A 13028-nucleotide genomic window follows, 5' to 3' on the forward strand; every position below is an offset into this window, starting at 1 on the left:
GGGGGGGGGCATAGAGACAGACACAAAGAAAGGAATAGAGAGCCAGTCATAGAACCAGATACAGAAAGGTGGAGACAGCAAGGCAGAGGCTGATAACAGGGAGAGAAAGACCCAAATAATCCACAAGCATTTAAGTGCCTACTATGTGCTAAGTACTAAAGACAAAAAACAAACAAAACAACAAAGAAACAAAAACAACCCCTGTCCTCAAAAAAAAAAGGGGGGGGTAAGGGGCCAGACTGGGGAGGAGGGGAATAGAAAAGGTTAATGTGGCCGGGAATGACCTTTGGCCGAGCTTGAGCTGGACACGGGCTATCCCAAGCCTGGGCTAGGAGCAACAAAGCCCTGGCCATTTCAAAGGCGGGGAGCCGCCCTCTGCGGGCAGACGGGGGTCCCGAGGGGAGTCCCCGCTCCCCTGGAGCCCGGCTGAGGCTCCCGCCGCACCCGCTGCCCTGGACCCTTAGGCCGCGGCCTTGAACCTGCGCTCCCTCGGGAGGCGGCCTCGGCAGCGGTTCGCGAGTGTGTGGCGCCCTGCTGTGGCTGCCGGAGGAACTCCCGGACAGGTCGGAGGCCTGCGCGAGGGGGCCGGGGGCTGCGGAGGGGCTGCCGGCTGCTGAGTCTCGCCCTTTTCATCGCTACTCCGCCTCAGCCCATCGGGGCCTGATTACTGTCATGAACGGGGTTCCCACGGCCCAGGGAGCCCCACACAGCGCGGCCACGCACATCCTTCCCGGGGGGCTTCCCTCCTCCAACCCACTAATTTCCCCATTGCGGCCCTTCGCATTAATGCTTCAAGGTGGCCAAATGCAATCTGCCCGAAGGGAGGGGTGAGGGCTGCTCCTGGAGCTGGAGTCAAGGGCCCTGGGTTTGAATCCCGTCTCTGCTGCCTAGGAGCTGAGCGTGCCACCTCGCTGGGCCTCAGTTTCCTCATCTATAAAACAGGGAGGCTGGACGTTAGCAGTAGGCTCCTTGAGAGTAGGAATGGATGCATTCCTTGTCCCTGGCATTTAATACACGCATTCTGGATGACGAGACTGGATCGCCCCTTGGTCCCAGCTCTCTGGCCAGGACCACAATACTGACATCACATACCTGAATCACGACCAATATTGACGACTCCTGACTCCATAGTACTTTAAAGCTTCCAAAGAATTTTCCTCAAAAGACTGCTGGGCCGGTAATACCCATTTTATAGATGGGGAGGTTAAGGGTCAGAGAAGCGAAGTCACTTGTCCAAGGTCACAGGCACAGCAGCTGTCAGCTCTGGGCCCGGATTTGAACCCTGGTCTCCCACCTCTAGATTCAGCGCTCTTTCCACGAAAATGGGCAAGTCCCTTAACCCTCGTGGGCCTCAGCACCTTCACGTGTGAAATGGGGTTGAACTACACAAGCGCTAAGGTTCCTGCCAGCTCTAAATCCCGGGCTTCTGGGACAACTGACCAGTGTCTTTTGGCATAATGCCCATGCTAGGCAGACAGGATTCACGCCCCCAGGCAAGGAAAGGCATGCTCTTTGTGCCAATCATCCATGCCACCAGAGTGGGGGTAAGCCTCGAAAATCTCTGTCCCCTACTGTCTGTGGGTCTTAGTTGTAAAAGGAGGGAGTTGGGCTAGGCGATCTCTGAGTTCCTCCTGGTCCCTGGACCCCAAGTCCAGCGATATTCCCATTAGGCCACTCACTGCATCTCTTTATGCCAGGGTTTGGTTCATGGGAGTCAAAGCCTTTAGATAAAGAGATGAAGTAGGAGCCTGTTCCCCCCCCCCCCCCCCCCGCCCCGGGAGACTGAAGGGTAGTCAGGGTCTTAAGACTGAGGCCACCTATCTACTCTGATACCCTCCCTCACTTTCCCTTTTTAAGGCCTCAGTTTTCACATCTGTAAAATGAGTAGCCTGGACTTCATTAGAAGATCTCTGAAAGCCCATTGAAAATTCTGTTATTATCTGCTTAGTACTCAATTGAGAAATCATATGCTAAGTTAACACATTCTTCCAGCTCATGATTCAAGGGGAAATGGGGAAAACCCACTGGGGACCAAAATTTTTCCAGCTTCTAATCCACCAGACTTAAAGCCCAGACTACAGAGGCCTGCGCTAAATCTTTGCTAAACTTTTTTTTTTTTTAATTTCCCAGTCCCTCTCAGTGCACACAATAAGCCTCAATCACTGCTTTGTGTTGGTGAGTGAATGAGCTTAATAAATCTTCCCTAGCACTTCCGAGGGTGCTCTGCACACAGAGCTTAATCAGTGCTGAAAGTATGAGTGAATGAATGAATGAATGAATGATTCTGCTCTCAGGGAGATTTAATGTAATACAATTACTTTATTTTATGCATTTAAAAACAGTATTCTAAGAGGGGTTCATAGGTTTCATCAGACCAACAAAGGGGTGAATGACACATAAAAAATGTTAAGAATTCCTGACCTAGCACATAATAGGGGCTTAATGTCTGTTGACTGATGTATTAACCTGGATCTACCACTTTGATGCTGTGGGACCAAGGAAAAGGAATTTTTAACCTCTCTGTACCTCAGTTTCCCCATTTGGGGGTGGCAAGATTCCTCTGGTGATGGTAAAGATATAGTGAGGTTAAGAAAAAAATAAAAACCAAACCATCCCCACCTCCACCATTGTCCAGAGGGAAAGGACACTTGGGGAGGAAGTGTGAGACATCAAATGTATGTTATGTTTCCTTTCTGGGTTTCCCCCACCAATTTCTTAGTTATTCTCATAAAAAAGTGTTCCTGATATCAGGCAGCTTCTTGGACATCTGAATAAATGGCATCATTTACCCCTTACGGAATATATACCACCTTATATGGAATATAAGGAATTCCCAGATGGTCTGGGGCTCTTCCCCATTTTGGAATAAGGTCCCTTCTGCATCCCCAATCCCTCCTCCTAAGAACAGTCACCGTACTCTTAGATGTCCTCTTTTAACATTTAGCTACTCTACAAAAACACCGGGGGGGGGTCACCCAGGAATTTGAGCTTGGCATCTGTGGAGGCAAAGATGGCAGTATTTTTGATAATAAATGTAATTCTCCGAGAACAGGTCTTTTACTTCAAGAGTATTTCTATACTCCCATTTCTTCCCAGCCCTCCTCCCCACCTCCTACAGGCTGGGAGTGAATACACCTCACCATCCTGAGGCTGAAATCACAGTGACAGAGCAGTGAAATATTGGACCAAGGCTGAAGATGGAAGCCAGGGGATATTCTCTTGTGTTCTCATTACATTAAGCATTACCAGACAACGCCTTCACTCCAGAGATTCCCAAAAACAACAAAATGATTCAACTACAACAATATGATTTATTACATTTTTTACTAAACATCTGATTTAATGGGGGAAAATGCTATCAGGAGGAACACTATGAGATAAAAAAGAAACAGCAAAAAAAAAAAAAAAATCCAGCTGTTAATGACATCTTCTATTAAAAGACCCTTAGAGCTCTCTCCCTTACAGCAGGGCATTTTGTTCAATGGCTACTGAGAACATCTAATCTCAGAGCTCCAAGGTGGCTGTGGTGTAGTCCAAAGAATCAGTATTTGGAGGCAGAAGAAGTTGGAGGTGTGGCTCGGCCACTTACCGGCAGGATGCCTGGGGCACACTCCACCTGCCTGGGCTCAGTGTTCTGTGCTGGCTCTACTGCTCTGCTATCCGAGCTAGGCAACAGGCCCGGAGCTCTGGGGAGAGCTCCCCACTCCTACTCCTTAGCAGCTGGCTGAGTAGATAAGGAAATACTGCCACCTTCTACCTGTGTGACCCCAAGGAAGTGACTTCCCATCTTTGGGCCCCATTCCCTTCCTGGTAAACTGAAGGGGTGGGAACACATGATCATTTCCCAATCTAAACCTTTCAGACCGGTTGCCTTCCCTCTTCCTTCCTGGATTGGTTGGGGAAGGCTATCCTCAAGAATGCCTGGGCTCAAAGGCTACTTTGACTGAGGGCCTGGCCTTTCCTGGAGCCCCTCAGGGAAGCCTGGATCCCTCTGTGTTACTGCTGGCAGGGGCTTCTTGAAGCAGGGCCGGTCACAGGCATCCCTCCAAGCCTCCATCTGGCCACATGCAAGCATACCTTCCCTCCCTTGGGAAACCAAAAGCAGATAGGTATGTTACCAAGGTGCCCAAATACCTTTGTTGGTTTGAAGGTCAGAGACAAAGGAAGGGATGGGAGATGCTCCTCATCCAAAGAAGTGAGAACAAGGAGGGAATCAGGGAAGCCTGGGACTTCCTGCGCTTGGGGCCCAGGTGGCAGTTGAGGCTGTGAGCGCCTCACCAGCCCTTTAGTGAATTTAAAGGCACGGTGACCATCTCCTCCAGGAGTTCTTAATCTTTTTGTCCAGCATATAGACCCCTTAGGCAGGAACCTATGGACACCCCAGAATGTTTGAAAATACATAAAATGAAATACATCAGATTACAAAGGAAACCAATTTTATGGAAATACAATTATCAAAATATCATTTTGAAAAACAAGTTCATGGCCCTCAAGTTTAGAACCTCTCTCTAGTTGAACACACTCATTTACAGACCGGGAAACTGAGGTGAAGTGATGTGCTCCTGATCCCCTGTTAGCAAGTGGAAGAGCCCAGCTAGAGAGGTCCAGGCCTCTGAACTCCAAGTTCAAGGCTTTTCACAGAGCCCAGGACTGCTTTTTAGACTCATTAAGGATCAAAGTGGGACACCAGCAGCACTTAACTGGGGCTCCTTAGCATTCTGAGATCAAAGCAAGCCATTAACCCATCAATAATCCCTCAAGGAAGAAATGTACAAATGTAAATTCAATGGGGAGTGGGGGGGAAAAACCCAGGAAGTAGAAAATGAGGCAGATAACCCCTAGCTGGAACTGTCACAGATTCACTGACTGCTGAGCTCATCTGGTCTAACCTATGTTACCATCACTGCTCGGGAAACTGAGGCTCCTAGAAAGTGAAGTGACGTCAGAGGTTATACAACTGCCTTCTGGCCCTGGGAGAAGTTTATATTTAAAAAACAAAACTCCATCGAACAAACCCCACCCCACCACCCTCACAAGGACGGCCAAAAACAGGACAGCCTGTTCCCGTGCCTATCACGGGAGCGTTTCAGGATGCCAGAGATGCATTTACAAGGTCGCACCCTATCTGATGTTGGAGCCCAGTTCTCTTTAGGGAGTTGGGGGGCGGGTGTGAGGTCACTGTGGCTCAGTGAAAAATCTCAGTTTCAGAATGTTTTCCCATTTTGAGAAGCAGTGAGATGTAGTGGACTGAGTAACTCTGAGTCAGGAAATCTCGGGCTCTAGTCTCAACTGTCAGTCACTCACTATGTGACCTTGGAACAGTCTCTTCCCACTTCTGAGGCTACACTTTGCTTATCTGCAAAATGAGGGCTTTTAATTGGATGCTAAGGCCCCTTCCAGGTAGGAACTATAGGCTTGACCTGTGTACTGTGTTCCAACTCAAATGTTCTACATTCTAGGTTCTAAGTTCCCTTCCATCTCGGCCATTTCATGTTTCCTGTGTACTGTGGAATGGCAGTGTTTGTAATAAGCTTCAGGCACGTGCTGCCACCTCATCTACAAGTGTACATCTTGTATTTCTGCACCTCTGCCTTCTTTCAGGACCCCCCACCCCCAGACCCAAGAAGCAACAAAAACAAACATTAAAGTCAATTTTCTCTACCTTTGAGGTTCACAAAGTACTCACAACAGCCCTGAAAAGAAGGCAGTGAAAATATTTTTATGTCCAATATCTAAATTAGGAAAATGAGATTCAGATAAGCAAAATTATTTGCCCAAGAGCTGGGGCTCTTTCCAATCCTGGGGAAGACTCTAGGCTCTGCCACCCACTTGCTGTGAGCCCGTGGACAGGCTGAACATCTCTGTCCTACAGTTTCGTCCCCTGTAAAATGGGGTTTATAATAAATCTGGCACTACCTCCCCTACAGGGCTAGTGTAAGTCTCAAGTGAGGGGCTTCCTACAGTGTGCTGAGTAATTAATCGCTAATGGATGTATAATCTTCAGCTCTTATTGGTGGGAAGAGTGAGAGTTATGGGTGTGCAAGCTAAGGACCTGGTTTCCAGTCCTGACAGGCCCCTCACTACCTGTAGGACCTCGGCTGCCTGGGGTGGAGGGGCAGACGGAGGAGGCCACCAAGGCGGGGTTGGAAGGCACACCTTTCAGTGGCTCTCTAGTGCAGCCTGTACTGGAAAAGAATCCCTTCTACAATTTATCAGATGAGTGACCATCTAGCCATGGTTTAAAGACCACAAGTTACCCACTAAGTCCCGAGACAATTTCCACAGACAAACAGGTCTCCATGTCCTTTAAAACAAAACAAAAAATACCCCACCTTCCCTTAAGCGATCTCTACATATCTCTCCTCCTCCTCCTTATGTCAAGACTCCTAGGATGGGCCATCTATTCTCCTCAGTACCATTTCCTAGCATCCCCCTCACTCTTAGCCTCTGACAGCCTGGTTTTCAATTCGTGTCACTGAAATTGCTCTCTGTAGGGTTACCAATGACATCTCAACGGCCAGATCCACTGGCTTTTATCAGCCTTCACCCTTCTTGACCCTTGGTCTATGGACACGCTCTGGGCTTCTGCAACACTGCCATCTTGGTTCTGACAACCTGCCCAGCCATGCCTTCTCAGGCTCCTTTCCAGCAGCATCACCGTCCTTCCCCCTCCCACTTGGCCTGGGCTTGGCTCTGTCCAGCTTTAAATCTACAATAATATGTTTGGAATTTAAAGGAGAATGGAGATGGCCTTTCAGTCTCAGTGTGGGACGAGGGGCTTTCCCTCAGCCCCTCAAATCATCTAAACCAAGAACTGCCTCACATCTGTACACGGATCCTTAACATTCTGCCTTCAAATAGTCCTAGCATCATCCCTAAGGTCCAGGGAGGAGACTTGTCCAAGGTCATGCTGTTGTGGAGTCACAGGGCTAGGACGCCCTTTTCCCTCTGCCAGGAGTCTGCTGACCTTCCTTCTAAAGGAGGCTAAGCTGCTTTCTTGTTTACATGACTGATTTGCACTGCAAAATCCTTTTTTTAAAATAGATAGTAGGCAAAAAGAAATACCCAGATTATCTAAAAATTCCACATTTCCTGGAGTCTGAATTAATGAGGTTTTACTGTATCTCTGCAGATTTATTTAAGTCTCCCTCCCATCACCCATTAAAGCTTGGGAAGAGTCAGAACCAGATTTAAAAGGTGACCTGAAACGGAAGTCCACACAGTTTGCATTTATTGGGGAGAGAGCAAAGGTGAGGAGAGGATAAAAGATGGTTGGTTTTCTGGCGGCAGGAAAGGACTCCCCATTCAAAGACGCAAGAACTCTTTTTTTTCCCCCTAGAATGGGAGACTTTGTTGTCTGTGAGAGATCTGACTTGCAATTCAGATCTCCTTTGGGAGGAGAAAAAGGTGGCTTAAATTCACACTAAGGTGCACATGACTGATAGAAGAGCTTTTCCTGAAGGCAAGTATTGATGAAGGTACCTAAAGTGGGAGAGAAGGGGGAGGAGGAAGAGAGTTGAGGAGGTCAGTGAAGCAGTCCCATTTTTATAGCTTTATCACACATAAATAGGATCACAGATATAAGCTAGAAGGCCATTAGAGATCAATCTCATTTTATAGATGAGGAAACTGAGGTCTAGCCAGTTGTGTCTGAGGTAGGATTTGAACCCGCATTGTCCCAATCCAAATGAGGCAACCAGTGCAAGTGTTTTTCTTCCTATCTTACAGGTAAGGAAACTGAGCCTTCGCCAGATGAAGTAACTGGAGTGCCACCACTAAGTGGCACATCCGGGCTTTCTAATTCGGCATGCAAAGCTCTCCCCATTCTCCCTCAACTTCCTCTCCACTATGCGGCTGAAAGGTGGGACTCGCCATTCTGAAGGTGATGAGCGGTCAGTTCAGGTATGTGGGCCCCCGAGTTTTGCTGGAAGGGATCTCAGAAATCCCTTAGTCTTGTCCTACTTCCCTATATCACTGATGAAAAAATGGTGGAACAGAAAGAGCACGCGAGCAAGAGAGCAAGAGCGTACTGGAAGACGAAGAGCTGGGTCCATGGCACCACTGCTGCACACAGCTGTAAGCAGGGTGACTGGCCACCCTCCAAGGCTCAGCTTCCTCACCAGCACAATGAGGATGATGGGGCTTGTCTATGAACCTCGCAGGGCCGCAGTGAGAAATGCAGCATGAAAGCCATAAGGCTTGCACTCAGTCAGTCAGCTATCTAGGAGGGGTTGAACCTCATGGCCATGGAATCGACCGTGACTCTTCTCTACTCCAGGCCAGTACTGTGACATCCTTCCAGTCCCTCAGGCTCCCAGCCCAGGAGTCACCCAGGACTCCCCACTCTTTCTCATCCCCCATGTCCAAGATGGTGCCAAAGCCTGTTGATCTTGCCTCTGCAGCATCTCTCAAATATGCCCCCTTTTCTTCTCTGACATTGCCCCCACTCTGGGGCAAGCCCTCATTAGCTCACACCTGGACTGCTGAAATAGCCTCCTGGCAGGCCCACCTGCCCCAGGCCTCTCCCCACTCCAGTCCATCCTCCACTAGGCTGTCAAATTGATCTTCCCCCACCCCCAACTCAACAAATCCCTAGCACTTCCAAAAGCAAATACAAACTCTCTGTTTGGCATTCAAAGCCCTTTAGGACCTGCTCCCCAGCCCCATCCAGGCTTTTTACACCTTACACTGGCTGACTGTTCTCTGCCATCCAGAAACACTGGCCTGCTGACCGCTCCTTGAATAAGACACTGCATTTCCCTGCTCCTGGGCATTCTCGCTGCCTGTCCACAGACTGGAAAGCTCTTTGGCCTCATCAATTCCCTGGCTTCCTTCAAGGCCCAGCTAAAATCCCGCCTTTGAGAAGAAGCCTTTTCTGATCCCCTTAATTCTAGTGCCTTCTCTCTACCGATTATTTCAAATTTATCTTGAGTAGAGCCTGCTTGTATACAGTTATTTGCATGTTTTCTTCCCTCCATTAGACTGAGTTCCTCAAGAGCAGACACTGTCTTTCACCTTTCTTGGTGTCTGGAGAACTTAGCACAGTGCGTGGCACACAGCAGGCACTAAAAAAATGTTTACCACTCGGCTAACTTAATTATTGCTGGACCTCCTACCTGGGCTCCCTGCCTCCGTCTCTCCCCACATCAGTCCACCCGACTTGCTGATGCCAAAACAATCTTCTGTAAGCACAGATCTGATCACGTCATTCCCCTATCTGGTCACCTCCAGGGGCTTCCTGGTGCCTTTCAAATAAAACAGAGACTTCTCTGTATGGTTTTTAAAGCCGCACAAACTAGCCTTCTCTCTGTGCCTCACACAGACACCCCATAACGAATCTCCATGACTTTGCACATGCCTAGCACGAGCTCCCCTCCAAACCTCGGTGCCACAGAGCCCTCTCTGCCTGGAAGGCACAGCCAAGGCTCCATCTTTTGTAAGAAGCCTTTCCTGACCTCCCTGTAAGGAAACTACCCTGCATTTGACTTCCGTGTATCTATATGTATATATGCGTGCATGCATATGTGGGTGGATATATGTATTTGTTAACTTGGTATTTATGCTATACGTATATGTACATTTATACACATAAGCACATATATATGTGTGTGTGTGTATACACATATAAAAATACACACATAGACACAAACACATGTGTGTATGTGCTGGCTGTCTCCTCATAAGAGTGTAAGTTCCTTGTGATGAGAGACTGTTTTATTCTTGTGTTTGTGTCTCCAGAGCCCAACACAGTGTTGGAACACAATAGGTGCTTAATAAAGGCTTGTTGATTGATTTTTTTTGAAGTTGCCTCTCCAGTAATGCCAGCAGACACAGTCCTTGCCCTCTGAGAGCTCGCAGTCTAGGGAAGGAATCAACATTCAAGAAAAGACCGCTGTGTACACCGACTGGCTGTCTGACGGCCCCTCGGACAAGGGTCCAGCATCTCCTTTTCTGCCCTGCTCCACAAGGGATTGTGGGGGACACCCGTGCAACACGTGGAGACGTCCACTGCTTTTACAGAAACCCTGCCACGGGAATTGGGGCTTCTTCACAAAGAAGAGGCATGTCTGAGCCCTGCTGACATCACCACTTATAACTTCCCCTCTCAACTATGAACGACTTTCAAAAGTGAAAAAAAGGAAAGGGGTGAGATGGGGATGGGGAGAAAGGGATGGCAGTCAGGCCATCCATCACCAACGAACACTTCGTTTGCTCCTTGGCAATCGCCTGGCAAACATGATTCGTCTTATCCAAAAGTCCAGAAGGAGCAAGGGAGGTGTGGGCAAGACAAGCCAGGAGCCAGGCCCCTTCTACACCAGGCAGAAGGCAAGGTGGGAATGACTGAGCCACCCTCCCTCTCACCAACAGCTTCAACTGTGCTTAACTGTCAAAGACGACAAGCCAAGCCGTGTGACAGGAGGCTCAGACATAATTGCTTTTAATTAAAACCCCTGATTTTCCCAAATACAAACTATATTCCAACATGACAAGGTGCCACGTGCACCCATCCCAGGCCACTGGCAGCTGCCACTTTCCTTAAACTCAAGTGACACCTGGGAGCTGACGGTTAGACGCTGTCACCCGGCTGCTGGGGAGGGAGCCCTCACCTTCCCACCCACCCAGCTTCCTAGTAAGAAGATGACTGGCACGTGCAGAGAGAAGGGGGACCCCCTAAGGGGAGGTCGAGTAAGAGAGAGAGAGGGAGAGAGGTGGGGGGGAGGCAGAGGCCCAGGCACAGTACCTTCAGGGGGACCTTCCCGCAGGTGTGATGGCAGCTCCTCCATAGGGGTTTCCATAACCTCTTCGACCATCTCCTCATCCAGGCTCTGCTCCTATAGGAAGAATACAGGGGTGAGAACAGAGAGGGTGGCCAGGCTCTGGCCTGAGGTGGAGTCTGCACACTTCACCAGGTATCTGCATATCACAGCACATCCAGGATTAGAGAGAGCTAAGGAGGGTGCCTTGAGGTGCTCCGGGAAGACGTCTCGAGGAGCAGCCCAGGAGGGGGGGGGTCAGACTAGATAACTGCAAAGGGACCTTCCAGCAATGGATTCTGGGATCCTGAAAAAGCAACGCCATCTCAATGCCAGCTGAGATGATGATAATAAATAGACATATGCTAAGTGCTTATGTGCTTTACAATTATTATCTCATCTGATCCTCGCAACAACCCTACAAAATAGGTGCTATTATGATCCCTATTTTAGAGATGAGGAAACTGACGCAAATAGAAGTTAAGTGACTTGCCCAAGGTCACACAGCTAGTAAGTGTTAAGTGCCTGAGGCCGGATTTGAACTCAGGTCCTCCTGACTTCAGGGCCGGTGCTCTAGCCACTGCACCACCTCGCTGCCCCCAAGATCTAGCATTTGAACCCTCACTCTTCCACTAGAGCCCCAGAGGGTGATAAACCATGAGGCCGGGTAGAGGGACCACAGGATCCTAAGATGTACATTTGAATGAGACTCTGGAGCAGGGGTTCTTAACCTGAGATCTGCGAACTGATTTTTAAAAACAGTTTGATAATTGTATTTCAATATAACTGGTTTTATTTGTAATCCCCCACGCTTTATTTTACACATTTGAAAATAGTGTCTTGAGCAAGGGGCCCCAGCCTTCAGCAGACTGCCCGCCGGAGGGTCTGAGACACACACCAGGGGAAGAATCCCCAGTTTGAATGCTCCTCTGGCCAAAGCTCCTCTTTTTACAGATAACAGAACCTGAGGCCTAAATAGGGGAAGTGATTGTCCAGACACCAAGGAACAGGGTTGGGATCTGAACCTGGGGCTTTGGGTTCCAGATCCAGGCCTCTTTTCTACTATGCCCCACTCCCTGACATCTTAGTCCTGAAGGGGTGTCAGAACACAGAACACAGATTATTAGAGACGGAAGGGGCCTTAAGAGTTCTTGTTTAACCACCTCACTTTAAAGAAGAAACTGAGGCCTGAGGCATCACAGGCACCCTCAAAGCTTCAGTACTACTGGTGGTGAGAGAAGCGTTCTGCAAATGCTTCAGGACTTCCAGGGGATGAGGACTTGGGGCGGGGTGGCTCCCTCTCCCGCCTAGATAACCTGCTCTACTCCTCAGCAGCCGATCGACAGACATACTAACTGTCCATCGTTCTATCACAGGAAGCTCTGGAACTTGCGGCCTCCTAAGCCGCTGTGGAGCACAGGCTCTGAGACCTCCAATTCCCCTCCACCCCATCCATGATAAAGCAATGGAGGTCTGCAGGGCAGGAAATGGGAGTTCTTGTCACCGCTAGAAGTAGGACTAGAAGCCAGAGCCCCTGGCCCCTGCCTCCTGCTTCCTGCCCCCTGGCCAGGCATCTTTCCTCTACAGCACACTGATCTGCCTCAGGACTGCAGTCCCTATGGTGCTGTTTTACAGACTGGTCCCGAGAATTGAGAAGAACTGGCTTTCAACCAAGTGGTGCCTAACCTTGCCATGCTCCCCTCAGTTCTGGCCCAGCCTCGATGCCTGACGTAGAACTTGTACAGCCCATTGCTAGTGACAAACACCCTTGACTGGCCTCTTTCCTACTCATTGGATGCCCTGGTTCCATGGATGTGTGCCAGCTGAAGGGGTTAACATTCCCAGAGACTCATAAATATTTCATGAAAATATCTTCTAAGATAACCTTAGACTGTTGGTGTTGAAATTATCGCACCTGCAAATTTAATTGGTCAGAGAGAGAGAGAGAGGGAGAGAGCACATAATTGGTGCCTGCAAATCTGTGAACCTGACTTGGTTATAAAATTGGAGATTTTGTTATCTGGAGAACTTGATAAGTACTTGAGTCTAAATGACAACAAATGGGAAAGAGGTGGGCAGGTCAAGGCTAAGAGGGGAAGAACATGTCAGAGACACCTCCTCACCAGATCTGTCTGTCCCCTGGGAAGGCGCATCTTTCCCCCATTGTTCCCCTTGCTTTGTTGTAAATTACAAATAATGGTCCCCTTTTCAGCAGAGCTTTAGGGTTTGTGTGTGTGTGTGTGTGTGTGTGTGTGTGTGTGTGTGTGTGTGTGT

General features: G+C 49.0%; 1 pseudogene; it reads right to left on the reverse strand.

Annotated features, from left to right (window-relative positions):
- LOC114024624 overlaps positions 1–13028 on the reverse strand; it is a 356699-nt pseudogene that overhangs the window by 296539 nt on the left and 47132 nt on the right.

The sequence above is a fragment of the Vombatus ursinus genome, unplaced genomic scaffold (genome assembly GCF_900497805.2).
Source record: "Vombatus ursinus unplaced genomic scaffold, bare-nosed wombat genome assembly UNPS02014822.1, whole genome shotgun sequence".
In the NCBI taxonomy this organism is placed as follows: Eukaryota; Metazoa; Chordata; class Mammalia; order Diprotodontia; family Vombatidae; genus Vombatus; species Vombatus ursinus.